We start from the raw sequence: 18,391 nt of genomic DNA, 5'->3' as shown, positions 1-18,391 counted from the left end.
TAGCCATGACTGGAAGATCAGGCTCAACTGTGAGTGCCTATACAGGTGCTCACCAGAAGAGCAGCTCAAGGCAGCCAGACTTGCTTATGGCTTTATGGATGCTCAGGGAGAGTGTTTGAAGAAAGCAAGACAGAAGATTTAAGGCTTCTTCTGGCCTCAACTTGGAAGCATCATTTCAATGGCATTTTATTGTTTCAAACATGTCACAGTGTCAGCTCTCATATTCAAGGACAGCAGACTACAAGATTATAAATAACAGGTAGCATGATTTGTTGGGGGAGATAGTGCTGGAGATTAGCTCCCACAACTTTAATCAACTATTATCAAATTTGGACTATGCTACTTTATCATTCTGAATATGTAGTTTTTAAATCATTTTGTCTTTTCTTTATGGATGAGAAGAAATGTGCATTTACTATTGTACATTTAAGTTATGTTTACCATAAATAGATGTCAACCTTAAAGGAAGTCTTTACTGGCATAATAAAGGGCTCTGTTCTCTGTACTGTGATGTGCCAGTAGGTAATTTGATCAGAATTCTCAACTACAGTGGGCTATCTCTCCTAAGTGTCTTTTGGAGGTGTGTAGCTATTTTTATGGTCACAATGGCAAACATGTTGTTCCTGATATTTAATTGCATCCTGCAGCATGTGAGAGAATCCTATACAACCAAGAATTTTCTCTAAAGTTTTATTAGTAATCCTGTTGAGAAACATTGAATTATAAAGATTTACTTTTCATATTCACAAATGCCACAACCTAATATAATTATGATGGGAGAGAACTGGCATAATAACAGATTATGTGTCAAAAATAGATGTTTTAGCTTGATGCAAGCCCAACAAAAGCCAACACCATGATGTGTCTGCCAAAAAATATTGTTGTCTTAAGTTATATTAATAGAAATTTCAGTCCAGAATACAGAAAGCTCTATTCAAAGAAATTTCAGTCTCTTAAATACTAGTTAGGATACTCTTGAGGTTTCATGGTCACTCCTAGGCACTTGGTTTTAAAAATTGCATAGAATGGCCACGAGGAGAACAAGGAGTCAAGAAATCATGTCTGTTTATGAGAAACATGGAAACTACCTTCACATGTTTAAAATATTTCATGGAAAAAGGATTATATATAATCTTTGAGATTCTAGAAGGTAGAATTAGGATAAATGAGGAAAAACTTTTCCAACAATTAAAATAGTAACTGGAGTGTTCTGCCTTGTGTGATAATAACCTTGCTTAAGGGAATCCCTATAGAAAATGGATGGCCATGGGCTAGGAGTGATTTTAAATGAATTGAATGTATGGAGTGGTACCCCTGAGTTACCTCCTATTATTATTATTTATTTTATAAGTCATAGACTCATATTCATGAGATACTTTTGGACACCACCTTTATTATAATATCTTAGCTCTTAATACTTTTCTCTAGCTTTAAGCTAAGATTTTATTCCTTCAATCATAAAACAAGAAGTCACAGTTTTCGGCATAGTCTTAACAGGTTATCTATGATAATCCAATTACGTAATAGTTTTAAACTGAAGTTCATGAAAATATGAGGAATTATTTATCTTGTTTTCCACAAAAGCTATGGACAGTCAATATGCATTCCAATAACTGTTTTATGTCTGGGAGAAATGTTTTACAATTCTTTTTAAAGGCCATTATAATGACTTGTAATTGTTTTCTGGCTTTCTGACAAGGGGTGAAGGTCTGTAATGGCTGTCAACAAAGTGTCATGTGGAGTGATTTAATTAGCACTTACTGTTCTCTTATTGGTTGGCCTTTATTTGGTCCAAAACAGAGTCCAACTTTTGAAGCAAGGAAGGAGATGAGAAAAGGTGAAGGAGATATGTGTTAGATAAGCTTTTACTTAAATGATGTTTATTTGGGGGGAAATGTCATTATCATTATCTTTAAAACACAGATTATTAAATGTGCATTGGCTTTTCCTCTCTTACTTTGAGATGGCTCCAGTCTTTGGAGCAACCCAAACTCCTCTGCTTTTTATAAGAATTTAGCAAAGGAAGAAGTAACACATTAACTTAAGCTGATTTTTGTGTTGTTTATAAAAGATCCAAAGCAGACAAATCATTCTCAACAAGCCCTTCTACATTACTGTTCATTTAATGTTTAATTAAATTTATTACAGCCAGTACACTGATTTTAGGGTGAATTTATAGTACACTAATGTTAGAGTTTTATGTATTCCATGTACACTTTATAGCACATTGGGGTCTCTTGTATAATCAACATGTACAATACACTGATGCCCATTTTATGTAAGTTTGAGCACAATTTTACTATTTCAAATGATTGTAGAAGTTTATAGTTATACTTCTCCCCTTATGTCATGCTGTTAGTGATGCTTATGATTTATGTGATGCTAAGCTCTTGATGTGGAATACAAGTCCCAACTTAGCAATCTTTCTATGGGGAAAATGTTATTTGGTTCATAACAATCCACTTTTGCATGACATCTGCAGAAATTTTCAAAATGAGGCAACTGTATACATCTTCACTAGAGGTAAATGATGTTTTTTCCTCCTTAACTAAAGATAAAGATGATGGGCCTTCACAATGCAACTACAAATAAGACCCATGGAAGCAAGAGTAGTTACTGATCTCCCAGTGGATGTTACCAGTGTTGGTCTTCAGAGGCAGTATGTAGACTCATTTCTTCTCACCTCCAAACATAGAGCAGAAAGGAATTTCGAGAGGCTCTTGTGCCAGTCTAACCTTACATGTATAGAGAAGAACACTAGGATATGGGTGCTTCCTACAGAGACTTTTCCTGGGCTCTAAAACTTGGAAAGGTGGGGGCTGGACTTAAACTCCGACCTGAATTTGAACCCATTACTATTTTTACTATTCACTTTCCCCCTTACTATTATTATTAAGTTGTTGCTGAAGCAGGTAGGAGACACCATTATTTATCTGATAACAAGTGGCTGCTATAGAAATGTCTTAACCTAATTACTCCTTTCCAAGTGTTCTGTTTATAATCGATAGTCTTCCAGTCCTATGGACAAAGCCTGGGAAGTTCTAACCCTCTGTTGAGGAAAGAAACATGCCATTTGAGGTGCCAGAGGAAAATAAATGTCACTGATTCCCTTACCTCTAAGATATGCCCCTGGTGATGATTACCCCTTATTCTCTCTGACCCTTCTGGGTCCAAGGCCTCCCATACCTAGATTAACTGGTTGCTATATACTTATTTATGTTCCATCAGCCAATATCCTTCAGCAATAGTAGCAGCAACCTTGATTTGTTTTCCTCTTTTACAGCTATGTTGCTGGAAGAGGTAGATGGAACATTTAATTTGGCATTAAATTCTATTCTGGGGCATCGTCCCCTGTGGCAAAGGTGATGTGGATGGTTTGCATTTATGATTTTGCTCAGACTCATTTTTATGCCCAGGGAAAGTTTCTGCTCAGGTTTTTCTTGCTTCTCTTGCAGTTTTATTTCTGATTTCATATAGAGGATTTCATAGAGTGAAACAGTCTGCTTTCCTTTTGTATTCAGACTCCCATTTTCCATTAGAACTGTTGGCAACAACCTTGTTTCTGCATATACGTGCAAAAGAAGAGAGAGAGAGAGAGAGAGAACATTTGAATTTTGAGTGAAGTTCTATTCTTGAGGGATGTGGTCTGTGTCAGAAGCAGACATGATGGGGATACTTTGCATCTGTGAGTCTTTTCCATCCAAAGCGCTTGTGAGGGAAAGAGATTGGTCTCAGCTCTTCCTTTCCTTTTTGCATTTTTACCTCTAATTTCATTGTGGATGTTGCAGTGGAGGATCTACTTTCCCCCCTTCTTTATCCTTGAATCACCTTCGTCAGGGTTGACAATCAGCTTGCTCTGAGCATTAGTTTATTAGAGTCAAAATGCATTGGAAATTGCGATCATCTCCTACAGGGAAGTCTTGTAAAGCTTCAAAGCTTTGCTGAAGAGCTGCCAGTCCCCATCTTCTCAAGACCCAGCAATTTTGAATATCATCCACAAAACAATAGAAAAGTCCACCTGTAATTTCCTTGCTCTGCCCAAGCACTGGTCACATTAGCCCTGGCTTCTTTCTTGTCTCTTATTTTACAGTGTGTCCTTGCCAGGAGCAGCATGTGTGTGTGTGTGTGTGTGTGTGTGTGTGTGTGTGTATAAACAAACTGAAAGAAGAAAAACCAAAGACAAGTAATCCTAGAGAGAATGCAGAGGAAAGGGGGCTTCTTTAGAGATCTGAGCCTCACAGCCTTCCTCTTGCCCCTTCCCAGGCTTCTTGATCATTAATTATTTTTTTTCCGGGTTGATATTTGCAAATGGTAAGGAACTTTATACAATCCAGAACCCTTTGTTTCTGAAGAAGCCTTTTTCCCTCATGTTCCGGAGAGAAAATGGAATAAAAATGAGAGAAAAACCACAATTAAACTGCTAACCCCAAAAAAGAGCCTGAGGCTGTGGAAGACAAAAGGGATGGTGCAAATTAAATTGCAAAAGAGAAGCAAGAAAAGAAAAGAAACAAAAAACACTCTGCAGTTGTTCTCTATGTCTAGTCTAATTCTACAATTCCATTGTTAATGAATATTCGATTTTTTTTCTACCAGTAGCTCAAGACATGATTAACCAGGAATCATCTCTCTACACAGCTTTCCACGGTAGAACACTCTGGTTTTGTGCCACTGGGATAGAAGCCTTATGATCCACAGGATGAGACACTACAAGTGCTCCTGGCATCCACCACTAGATGGAGCCCGTGCTATGCACAAATCCAGCCCCTAGGGTCCCGGGGTAGCCAGTGAAGCCTTGAGCTGGAGGGCAGCATTTTTAAAGAGTGGGTACTTGGTTAAGAAAATCTATTTCTCCTCCAGTTAGGCCAGAAGCCCAGCTGCAATTGCAGGTGCTCAAAGATCCTCACTCTGTGGATTCCTAGTATCCTTATACGTTGTGTCTCTTGCTTTCTCTTTATCAACAGTCTGGTTGTGTCCCATCGGCAGCCTTGGTTCCTCCAGGCATCTCTGCAATTGCTGGAAGCCCTACATTTTGGGGTGAGACTCTGGCTTCATGCACACGCAGCTTCAGTATAATTAGCTGTCTAATTGCTCGCCCACACTGAGCCCATGTGTGTGTAACTAATTATGATTTATTTAAAAACCCTCTGTTTGCCATTCTTTGTTCTCCATTTCTCTCTTTTGAAGGGCCAAGGGAGGAATTTGATTCGGAAACTGTTCTGAATGGTAGGTTTTACTTTCTTCAGAATTATATGGACTTCTCCTTCCAGTTTTCAAACCTAGGTAGCTTCCGTATCTAATTCCCAGCATGCCCACATGCTACTTGTTACGTCTCCCATCTATGGCAAAATGTATAAGGACAGGTGTGGCTGCTGCATCTGGAAGGAACTCACGCATGGAGTGTCATGTCAACATATCTACTGACCCCCCTAATTTTGTGTTTCTAACACCAATTTTATATAGAGTTTTAAGCTCATACTTTATGGTTTGGCTCTGGAATGTCTCCCCAAAAGCTTATGTTTGAAAGCATGGTCCACAATGTAGCCAGGTTCAGAGGTGGAGCTTCTAGGCAATGATTGGATCAGGGAGGATGTAACCTCATTGGTGGATTAATTCATTTGATGGATTAATAATTTGAATGGATAATTGGGTGGTGATCATAGGAAGGTGGGCATGGCTGGAGAAACAAGGTCACTGGTAGCATGCCCTTGGGGAATAGTTCTTGTTCCTGTCTCCTCTCTGCCTCCTTTCCAGCTGCCTTGAGCTGAGCAGCTATCCTCTGCCATGCTTTTCTGCCATGCTTTACCTGCCTTGGAGCTAGCTGACCATGAACTGAGACCTTTGAAACCCTGATCCAGAATAAATCTTTTCTCCTCTAGTTGTTCTTGTTAGGTATTTTGGTCACAGTGACGAAAGGCTGGCTAACAAGCTATGTATACAATTGCCTACTGAATGTTTCCACCTAATTGTACACAGGCATTTCCAATTCAATATGTGCCAAGCTGAACCCCCAAACTTAGAAATCTGAGAATTCTCAAGTGCTTATTCTCCCTCATGGCCAATTTCTACCTTCAAGTTTGATCAACTTCTCTTCCTCCTACCTCTCTTCCTATCTTTGTGTTCCGATCACTGCTGTTTAAGCCAAACCCTGCCACTCATACCTAATGTATGGGAAAGGCTTCCTCTGTTCAGTTTGGAGACTCATACTCCGTCAATTCTATGTGCTCATGTCCCTCACCTGTTTAAAAGCCCTTAAAGACCCTTAGCACACCTGATCAGACCTTTCCCCAGGTGTGCTCTTCATCCTGCTCCCACCAGGTTCATCTCCTGAGGCTTCTCCCACTCCTCTCAGTGGTGCAGCTCCTTTAGGCCATGCTGCCCATGCCTGATTGGACCCCACTTTCTTTGCTTCTCAGCTTAAGCCTTGCCTGATTCCCATGGGAACATAATGACTGCCCTTAACATAGTCCCCAGGCAGCTTTCTGAGAGTCCTTATCACATGTCCTTGCAATTGCCTTTCTTTGTATGTTTCCCCCTAGGAAGTGCAAGCTCCATGGGGCCAGGACTGGGCCATTTAACCCTTCAGGTATCCCCAGGGACTTGCACTGCACCTAATAGCAGCTGCCTAAATAATGAATGAGAGAAGCCACAGTCATGTTAGCATTGTAGCACTTAATTGTGCCTATCAAGTGCCCGCTGGAGAGACTGGGGTGTGTGTGTGTGTGTGTGTGTGTGAGAGAGAGAGAGAGAGAGAGAGAGAGAGAGAGAGAGAGAGAGAGAGAGAGACAGAGAGAGAGAGAGAGAGAGAGAGAGAGAGAGAGAGAAAGGAAAAGAGAGAAAGCTTGACTAATTCTGGGGTTCACAGCAGGTTTTCATTCTCTCCCTTTTAGTTAATTATTATCTAAATGAAGACCCGCAGGGCACATGGCATTTTGCTTACAGCCTGGGGGAGGCTACCTACAAAGTGAAATATTCATAGAGTATACAGATGTCATACACAACAAATACATGCCCTGAAGGTGAGAAGAACATTTGATAAGGAGGGACTGGAGCTAGCATAATCAGAGAGTAATAATCAAGGGCCCTGAATTCTAGACGTAACTTAACTATTCGCCATCCTGTGAGTTCCTGTCAGTGATGGATGAGGAGAGGGAAAAAGGGAGAAAGGAAATGGAGATGCTGTGGTGGGCCCCTTTTAGCTCTGAGACTGTCTGTGCAAGATTGGAATGTGGATACAGTGCTTTTCAAGTATGGTGAACACGAGAAAGAGCTGCCCAGGTCCCTAAAACTGGCTATGCTGCTAGGGAGTGTGCCCTGAGCCTTCAGCCTGGAGTCTTCAGCCCCTCCCGTCTGTCTCATCTGCAGAGCACTGCCTCACCACTGTCTCACTCTTCCTAGGATTGGTCACATCTGGGACCAAGCCAAATGGATGTCCTGAGGCCCAGCTACCCCAGCCTGAACAGAGACAAGTTAGAGGGGAAATAGTTATTCCAGAACTCCTCCCAGGTTGGTGAGGCTTTATCAGGTGTACATAACAGTTCCTCCTTCTCTTTTTTTATTTCTCCCAGTCTTCTCAGTTAGTGATCTCTAACTATATGTTCTATTGCAGATTCCATGCATCTGCTTTAGAAAACCCATCCTCTGATGATATTAACCTGTGACGTGGTCTGAGATGAAGTTTTAGAATTGGATCACTCAATTCCTGACTGGCGAGAGGACCCCTTCGCTGGAGGTGGGTGGACTGCAGAAAGCATCTGGCACAAAGTGGGGGGTCTAGTGGTTAACACTAACTGGTAGTGTACTGGCAGAAGGGAAGGATTAAGGGCGCTATATATCAGGCATTTGAAAGGTACAGAGAAAATATTGACTGTAAGTATAACAGATTGGATGGCTGCTGTTAAAGGTTATTGACACTTTACAGGACAAAAATAAACACCTGAGAATAATAGGCCATGGAAAGCCAGAGGCATCTTTGGTTGAAAATATAGAAAGTCAAGTAGTTGGGCAAAGAAAGCTGAGGACTAAGCCCAAAATGTACCAGGTGGATTAGGTAAGTTGCCATTACTCAGCTAACTACCAAAAAGGTGGGTTTGTATGCCAAGAATAGGACTTTGATCAGGAGTTTCTGGGATCCTGGCTGAATGGCCAGGGATCTGGAAAGACAAAGATTAAAAGAGCAGGGTCTAGGAGTTCTAGGGTAGTGGTATGTTAATGGACACATGGAAGGAGCCATGTGTGAAGATCTTTATGCTGCATGTTGTTATGGTTTAGATATGAGGTGTCCCCCAAAAGCTCATGTGTGAGACAATGTGAGAGGGTTCAAAGGGGAATGATTGGGTTGTGAGAGTCTTCACCCAATCAGTGAAGTAATCAAATTATGGGATTAATTGAGTGGTAATTGAAAGCAGGTGTGACTGGAGGCGGTGTGGCAGTGGGGCCGTGGCTTTGGTGTATATATTTGTATCTGGCAAGTGGAATCACCATGTGAGCTGTTTTCCCTCTGCCATGAAGTTCTACCTCACCTGGAGCCCCGAGGAATAGAGGCAGCTGTCTGTGGACTTAGACCTCTGAAACCATGTGCCCCTAAATGAACTTTTCCTCCTTTACAATTGTTCTGGTAGGGTCCTTTAGTCACAGCAGCAAAAAAGCTGACTAAAACACATGTTAATGGTTGCTAAAGACCATCCCCCAAGAAGAGGCATCTAAACAACCAGGAAGACAAAATGTCCTAGCAAGTTGACATTAGCCAAGGTCATGGATGAAGTGACCATAGTCAAGATCATGGATCCTACAATATGGAATCCTCATGGAGGCTGATTTTGAAGCTTCCAGCAACAGAGATCAATGCGGAGACTCCAAAATGAAATGATTTCTCAAGAAGGCCAACTGGACAACTGATGGCAAGTTGACTACCCTGAAAAGGTATGGGTTTCATTTTCAGAAGTATAGATACACATTTTAGGTATGAATTTGCCTTTATGACTGTCTGGTTTCAGCCAGTCTGTCAGAGAGCATCTAGAGGGTTTGATCTAGTGACTCAGAATCCCACATTTCATTGTGACAGACAGGGAAGCCAGTTCACAGTAAGAGATGCAGTATTCCCACTGAATTGAAAACCTTTTTTAGCCTTGTTTATTCAGTGAAAAACAAACACATGAGTCTGGTAAGCAAGGGGTGGAAGCAAGATTGACCCCAGAAGGATACTCCTAATGGTCCATTGGAGCAGTCTATAGGGTTAGAGAACCTGGTGCTTTTAAAGGGAACACAGCAGGATTCCCTTTTAATTTTGAACTATGATTGTGACCTTGACATTTTAGACATATTGAGTTCATGTGTTTAATACATAAGAAGAGGAGTCATCTGATTGGCTGAGAAGTAACTCATCCTGATAATCTGGAGTGGGTAAACTGTTGAACACAATGAAGTCAAGGAGCAATATACATAGGTGCTTCTTGGTACTGCTGCCTTGTCTAATTGTGTCTGGAAATGGGTCAGTCCAGCAACCTAGCCCTGAGAATTACATAGTGACCAGATGGCCAGGATCCTCTTGAATTAGAATCACGTCACTTGAAAAGCCATTGTGGCTAGCAGAGAGGTGCTAGCCAATGGTGAGGGAAATCTGGACTGGGTTGTGGAGGCTGGACACTATGAGTATCAGTTATAACCCAAGACTAATGGGGCAATGGGTCGTCCCAACAGCTTCCCTGTTCCATTTCCCCTGGGGAGATAAACCCACTGACATTCTGGAGGACCTCTCCATGGATGTTGATAAAGAAATGACTCCAGGTGGCAAAGGGGTAGATGCTAGAGGATATGGAGATGTCATCCAGATTTCCTTCAGGGAGGGACCTTCTTCTCAGATGTGAGGCAGGCATCTTCCTGTTCTCAGTTCCATGGCCTATTTCAGTTGTTGATTCCTAATAGACATCTTGCATTCATGCTCTGTCTCACAGTCTGCTTCCAGAAAACCCAGACTGTGGCACTGTCCATTGGTATGAGACTTTCTGTCTCTGGCTTGGATGTTTCCAGGTTCTTATATGGAGCTTTGGCTGGTCAGTATTAAAACTCTGGAATTGAAGGTAGTTTAATGTAGCCTGAATTCTCCTTTGTGGACCTCTTCTCAAACTTGAATTCAGTTCTGAAACACAGTGTATAGAAAGCCTAAGCAGGGTAGATTCTATCTTTAGTTTCAAAGTGAAAATTTCCCATTAATCTTGACCACACATCTGGCTCCTGGCCACAAATCTATTTCTTCCCATAGATTCACTGTGGTCCTTTCAGGGAATTGAAATTCAATTCAGTGAAGAAAGCTTTAATCTAGCGTTCCTGTGATTGGAGCAGAAAATAGGAGAGAAACTTCTGTTTAAGACCAGGTAGGTAACCTAGAAGCTCAATTGGCAGAAAAGGCTGAATCAGGATCATACATGTTTAAAAAGAACAGTTTGGGAGAATAATAATAATAACTGTAGCCAACCAAATTTATATCAGATCTATTGGGCCACATCTGCCACCCCCTCCTCAGTGACCTAGACATTTTCCCAATGAAACTTCTGGGCTGTCTCAGGCTGAAAGAGATGCATAGAGACTCTGGAGTCTCCAGAGTGACATGGAGGAATCTGGTTACACAATTCAGGACAGAGGAGTGATGCTTTATGAGGTGAACTATAACTGGAAAAAGATGGGAGATGCAAAGGAGACAGGAGATAAATTGTTCAGGCCTTTTCTTCTTAATGGATGGTTCTTGAATGAAGTAGTTCTCTGTGAACTCTCTGGAGATGACTACTGGGATGATGACTAGCCAGCAGAGTTAGCTTGTGAAGCCATGGCATCTTGTTAACACAAGACCTTGGACCTTTCCCTTCTATACGATTTCCCTTTCCCCCCCTCATTCCTGTTTCCTGGGATTTTACCTTTTCCCTCTTTCTAGCAAGTGTCATCACATGAGCACTGCCCCGGTTTTCCAGGGAGCCCAGGATAAGACCATAGCTATTACTAGAGTTCTTACTGAGAGCCAGACATTATTCCTAGTGCTAAATGGGTGTTAGGTCATTTCTTCTCCTTAATTACACTATGAACTAGGGACTGTTATTATCTTCACTTTATAGATAAAGAAAAATGAAATATAGTCAAGGTCACCATGCTAGTAAGTCTGAGAGCCAAAAGTTAGACCGGACATTCTGGTTTCTGAATTTGTGCTTCTGTTTCTTGAAGAATGGCTACTGTCGGGGCATTGGCTAAGATATCCATGTTTCAAATACCACGTGGGCTGGCACCTTCATAAAGTCTTTGCTGATGAATGAAGGAGAGGTGCTGCTTCTTTCTGAAATGAAACTCTAATAACACCATCTGTGTTGAAAGACCACCATTTTATTCAGTGTCCACTATTGTTGCAGACTGGAGTCTGAATATGGATCTTTTCACAGGTTTATTTATTTCTGTTCTTATAGTTTGATTTTTGTCAACTCTGCCTGTCCATGAAGACTCTTAGAAAGTAAGGACCTTTTTCTTTCCTGCCTTCTATATACAACATTGCTGCAGGTATTGATAAGCTCTACTGTCCACTGATGTTCTAACACAAAACATCAAAATGAAGCTCATGGTAGGGTGTGTGACTTTGTGTGAGATCTCAGCAAAAGGTACACCTGGTGAGAAGAAGCAGCCTGCTAGAAGATACAGGGCTTCTTAATATGGCTCTGTGAACCCTAACATCCTGTTCCCACAGGGATCCCCAGACACACTTGATGTCCATGAAAAGCCTGAAATCTATAAAAACTTTGTAAGTCATTGCCTGCCTTTTTGAGGGGTGGGGAGTTAGGAAAGGTGTCAGGGGAAGACATATACGTTATATCAGACTCTAAAAAACCATTGCTAATATGAGAATGAAATTTTAAGCCTTACTATTTTTCTAATTTGTGCAGGCTTGTGTAAATCATTTAATAATTGGAGTCTCAATTGCTTCGTGTGAAAATGAGACACAAATATTTCCTTATGGGAAAGATTGTTGTGAATATTAGATGAAATGTCTGCTGATGAATGTCATAATCACTAAAGCCTCTTATCAATATGGGATGGATGATCATTGTCATTCGTCATCTTCTGAATCTGAGACTACAGGGTATAGAAGGGGAGGGACTCTAACAAAGACTAAATATGTATGTCTCTTAGGCTTGGTTCATCTGGAAGTTGACTCTGAGAAAAGGATTTTAGTGTAAGTGGTTCCTTTGGGGTGTGATGTCAGGATGGATTGGTAGAGGACTATTGGAGTGAGGCAGGGAAGGAGGGACACAAGCCCATCAGCCTGCAAGAATGAGTAGACTGGTTTGTGAACAAGTAGGATTCAGTACTCCTATGTAGGAAGCACCTCCTAGTTTTTTGTTTTGTTTTGTTTTTATCTGAGGGATATGTAGCTATGCTCCTGCAGCCAAAGTGCCCAGGCAGAGTCACAGGTGTGTGCACCAGGAGACCACCTGCATGTACTACGGTGGAAATTCACAAGAGATACTTTGTGTGTGTGTGTGGGGGGGGGGGCATCTGTAGCTGACAGTGTCTGCTATAGCAAAATTATGAGCTAGATCAGCCACATGCATTATCTGTATTAAATTCTAAGTCATTCTAATAGTTCCTAAACATAGCTTCTCACTAGAATTACCTGGGAAGTATAAAAAAGAAAATCAGACTTCTGGGACCCACATTTAGGAAATTTTAATTCAGTATGTCTAGGGTAAGGTCTGGGAATTGACATTTTTCAAAGTTCTCCAAGTAATTCTGATGATCAGTCATTTTGGCAAACACAGCATTTAAAACCCATTTAATGCAGGCATTGTAATGAAACTGAGACTTGAGGTGTTCCGTATTTTATACTGTATTACATCTAGATTGTGGTGGAGGCAGAATTTCAATGTAGTGCTCATCTGTCTTCACCTCAATGTCACACTGTCTCTTCAAGGACCTATTTCTCTCACACAGTAAGGGACCATATCTCCTGAACCTCAAGGGAGAGAGTGGAACACAGACCACGGATGGGTGCAGAGTTCTAAGCCTGCTCCTGTTGAGGCATCTGTGCTACCCACAAAGAGAACAGAGCTTCTGAGCGGTCTCTCAAGTATGTTCCTTTCCATCTTTTCCTTTGTTGTGGCTAGGTTGTTACCATCCCATGTCACCATTGTTGAGTTAGTTGTCCTCCTAGCTTATCTCCTGGCCTTCACTTCTCCACTTCTCATCCTGTTGCTGAAGACCAACACAACCTTCATCACCCCACTCTTTCTAGAAACCTTCAGGGCTTCCCTATTTCTTGTTTATAAAATAGAGCCAGACACTCTTTTTCTTTTTGAGAGAAACACACATTTATTAAGAAATATCTCTGCTGTCCCAGAGGCATGGGAGAAAGGATGGAGAAGAACAGGGCAGGGGGAAGTGTCCCAGGGAATACAGTCTCATCTGATGTCCCTTGTAGGTGGGGGCAGAGGAGACTCCTAATGTCCTGATAGATCCAGATGTGCTCCTGGATGGATCCCATGTGGAGAAGCCTGAGCCAGTGTGCACATTCAGTCCTGCAGCTGTTTGAGTCCACATGACCAATGCGACGTAGTAACAATAGCATCAACAGAAGGAAGGGTCCTCTGGCTGGCTCTTCATTGGTTAGGTCCATCTCTGCTCTGTATTTACATAGGAACCTCCTGTTTCTGAACTCAGCATGTTTCCATTCTCCTTGCATGGGAGCCATGTTTGTTTGTTTGTTTGTTTTGGTACCAGATATTGAACTCAGGGGTACTCAACTGCTGAACCACATCCCCAGCCCTATTTTGTATTTTATTTAGAGACAGGGTCTCACTGAATTGCTTAGTGTCTCACCTTTGCTGAGGCTGGCTTTGAACTTGTAATCCTCCTGCCTCAGCCTCCCGAGCTGCTGGGATTACAGGCATGCACCACCTTGCCTGGCTGGGAGTCATGTTTTTGCTAATACACAGTATGCAACAGCAAAGTAGCAGAAAGCAGGCAGCAGTCTGCTAAGTCACTTGCTTCCAGCCCTTGCTGTGACCATGGGGATGTGCCATGGTGATATCTTGGGAGAAATTGCCCTTTGTTGATGCAATGCAGGGTTGGAGCATGTTGAACACAGAGTCATGCTGGGAGGCAAGGCTAGGAGTAGAGGTCTTCTCATGCAGGAAGTGGAGCCTAATGGCAGGCATGCTGGTTCTTCTGATGCCCTTCTACACTGACTGTTTGGCCTCCTCAGGTATATGATGGTCAGAGGGAAAGGGGAAGGTGTGAAGGGCAGTCTCACTTGTACTACTCTTCAGGACAGGGACATTGGAAGGATCCATCAGGCATGGGTAAGGTACAACTCTCCGTGGCACAGGCTTCACCTATAACATGAAGCCTGCCCCTGGATTATCTGGTACTGGACTATCAGGTGTGTAGCCAACACATCATTAAACATTTTTTTGGACAGAGACACCCAGATATTGGATGGGTCATAACCCATGTCAAAGAGGATTGTCAATAATGTGGGGTCTTAGAGGTTGGGGAGGGACACATTATGATAGGATAAATCCTCCTTATCCTGATTTAGCCATAGGTCCTCAAAGATTTCCTCTACCAAGAGCCTTGTTATGGTGTCCATTGTCAGTATTTTCTTGATGAGTCTTTGTGCTTCCAAGGAAACAGGCTGGGTAAATTCCAATTTTTAGAACAAGATCTGTCTCCTCAGCTCCTTATTGCTGGCTACCCTAAATGGGCAGTTCCCTGTCAATATACAATATAGAATGACACCCAGGCTCTGGCTGTCCACTTGGGTGGGGGAGGGGGGCGGCTTGTGGACTTACTTTCAGACAACTTCTAGGGAAAAATATCTAGAGTGCCATAGACCTTGTTCAGCTTCTGCCCAGCCTTGAACCTGGTGCTTCAACTAAAGTCGATGAGTCTGATGTTGCCTCTGGCATCCAGCACAATGTTTTTTCCCTTCAGGTCTCTGTATAAGATGTGCATCTAGTGGTAGTATCATACGTGTGATCTGCCTGAAAATTTCTGGGCCTCTTCCTCCTGCATGCCCCCAGGTGGGACGAAGTGAAATAGCGATCTCCTACCTGTGTGCTCCACCCCAATGCAGACATTTTTGCAGGTTTCCATAACCTGAAACAGCTGGATCACATTCGGGTGGTTCAGGGTCATCATCGCCAGTATTTCAGAGTGAACCAAACTATTCCACTTTCCCTGTGGCAGGACTTTCACCATCACCTCTGCCTCAGTGCAGAGATGGTAGGCTAGTTTCACATGACCAAACCCCCCATGCTTTATGTCCTTTAAGACCTTGTAATGGTCTGTGAAGGCCTTTTCATGGTAGGAGTGGGGCTTCTGTGGCACTACACTAGTTTAACTACTTCTTAAAAAAAATTGTGCAATATTTATTAGTTTTTCTAGTTTTCAGCACCTGTCTTTAGAATATCTGGTTGTTTAATACATACATTTTTATATTTTTTATTTGTTCTCTTTGGTTATACATGATAGAAGAATGTATTTCTACATATTATACATACAAGGAGTATAACTTCTCATTCTTCTGGTTGTACATGATGTAGATTTACATTGGTCATGTAATCATATATGCACATGGACAGTAATGTCTGATTTTTCTACTACCTTTCCTATTCCCATTCCCCCTTCCCTTCATTCCCCTTTATCTAATACAAAGTACTTTTATTCTTTTCTATATCAAGCCCCTCCTTATTGTGAGTTAGCTTCCACATGTCAGAGCAAACCTTTGGCCTTTGGTCGTTTGGGATTGGTTTATTTCACTTAGCATGATATTTTCCAGTTCTATCCATGTACCAGCAAATGCCAAAATTTCATTCTTCTTTATGACTGAGTAATATTCCATGTGTATATATATCACATTTTCTTTATCCATTTTTACTATGCATCCTAACAGGAATACCAACTAAGTATGCTAGCTAAAAATAATAATAAACCAAAACAACAAGCAAAAAAACAAAACAAAACAAAAAAAACCCAAATCAAAGAACCAGTCTCCAAAAACCACAACCACCAACCACAAACCACCAAATGTGCTATTTATCTGGGAGTCCAACAGGTCACCACCAAGAGCTTCTTGTACTTACAGGCAAAAACCCAGCCACCAGCCACAGCCACCCTCTTATATACTCTGTGTTTGAAATTTCCTCACAATGGCTCCTTGTAAGGTCAGAGCAAGAAATGGCCCAGTCATGCCTGGGTATCACCCCCAGTGGCTATCTCTCTTTGGGCTTATAGGACTTTTTACACTTTCAGAATAAGAAAGGACTCCAGAAGCTTTTGTTTCAATGGGTTATGAAAACTAATTATTTTTAAAAAATTAAAATTGGTACAGTACTTTAATGGACTTTTTATTTTAATTCTAAAAGTCTGTAATAACTTTGGCTTTGAAAGACCTTGCTTCCTTACAAGGAGAGAAGCGTGGGATGTTGGTACCATTGAACTTTGGTCCTTATGAGGAGAGCAGAGTGGGCTACTGGTTCAATGTTACTTGTGACCTTATAAGGAGGGCAGGGTGGGTGGCTGGTTCACTGGGACTGGAGAACAGGGCCTGCTCTTGAATCACTGTGCCTTTCATCCTTCTATCATTATCTTTTCTCCTATCTAGTTGGTTTTTATAGTGAAACATTTAAATTATCATCCTTTTGATTTGGGGTATGTTCAGGAATTTCTTTGTGGTTCCAATGAGGGTCCCTTTAATATGAGAAATAGAAACCTGGCTGATGTGAACATATAGCAGCATAACTTCAGTAACATGGAGAATGCTGCTTCTGTACATCTGCATACCATCTCCTTTGGTTCCTGTGTGTGGAATCAAGGCTGAAGTTACCTCTGAGGACCTGTGTACCCTAGCATGAGGAAACAACATTTTAGGCATTTTGTGTACCTTGCAGCTTGCCCTTAGTGGTTATGGTCTTGGAAATTCCTGAGATTACCCTCAAGGCATCTTCCCTATTGTATTTGTGCAAAGAACCTAGCATCTCTTTAGGATCTGTAGTTTCTTCAACAAGAACATCTTCCTTAGCCTTAGCTTTGCATGTACTTTTCTGTCCAAACTGCAAGTTTTGAAAATCCTTAAATTCTGTTTGCTGTTCCCAATTCTCACACTAAATTGGGCTAAAAGCTGCCAGCAACATCCATGTCAGTGACTGAATATTTGCTGTCTTGAAATTTCCTCCCCCAGATTATTTAGTCCATTGCTTTAAAATTCAGCCTAAAACAGTCTCAGGAAATGGGCAAAATGTAATCAAGTTCTTTGACAGAAAATAGCACAAGTGGCCTCTAGTCCAATTCCACATAGAGTCTTCCTTTCCTTCTGAAACTCATTAGCATGGTCTACATTCCTGTTTGTATTCTGGTCTTCTGAACTGCCTTCAGAACTGCTCAGTAAGTGCTGCTTACTACATTTCAAAACTTTTCAGGCTTGTATCTCTAAGCTGTTAAAATTTCTTTCTGCAAACCAGCTCCAAAATTTTTGATCCATGTGGTCCAGTTCGTCATAGCAATGACCCCACTTCTCAGTACCAATTTGTTTGTTAGATTAATTTAGTGCTGTAACCACACAACAAGAACAACTTAGGAATGAAAACTTTATCTAGAGCTCATGGTTTCAGAGTTCTCGGTCCATAGATGGCTGAAAACATTGCTGTGGGCTCAGCATGAGGCAGTACATCATGGGGCAAGGGCCAAGCACAGGAAACCTGCTCCCCTCATGGCAACAAGGGAGCAGAAGGAGGGGAACAGACATAGGGAAAAAGCACACTTTCAGGGTGACCCCCCTCCTCCAATCACATTCCACCTGCCTACAGTTAACACCCAGTTAGTCCATTGAAGCTAGGAGGGTCTGACAAGGTAAAGCTCTCACAATCCAGTCATTTCACCTTTGCTTATTCCTGCATTAGCACAGCAGCTTTGGGGGGACACCTCAATTTTAAACCACAAGAGGTTGTAAGCCTCTCTGCTTGGGACACTGAGGCAGGGGGACCACATGTTGAATCCCAGCCTGAGCAACTTACTGAGACATTATCCTACAATAAAAAGCCATGGCAGAGCATTTGCTTAAAGTGTGTGAGGCTCTGGGTTCGTGGGTTAAGCTGCCTTTGTTGAGAGAGAGAGAGAGAGAGAGAGAGAGAGAGAGAGAGAGAGAGAGAGAGAGAGAGAGGGAGAGGGGGAGAAAGAGAGAGAGAGAGAGAGAGAGAGAGAGAGAGAGAGAGAGAAGAAAAAGGTGGGGGGTTCTTGAAGGAATGAATTCCACCTTCTGCTCTTCCATTATGTGAGGACACAGCATCAAAGTGCTTTGACCTTGAACTTGCTAGTCTATAGAACTGGGACTAGTTAATAAATTACCCAATCTAAGGTATTA

Source organism: Marmota monax, unplaced genomic scaffold (assembly GCF_021218885.2).
Source record: "Marmota monax isolate L192 unplaced genomic scaffold, Marmota_monax_Labrador192_F-V1.1 WCK01_AAM20220418_F8-fsc00062, whole genome shotgun sequence".
NCBI classification, from domain to species: domain Eukaryota; kingdom Metazoa; phylum Chordata; class Mammalia; order Rodentia; family Sciuridae; genus Marmota; species Marmota monax.
The sequence above is the reverse complement of the archived record's forward strand: the minus strand, read 5'-3'. Positions refer to the sequence as shown.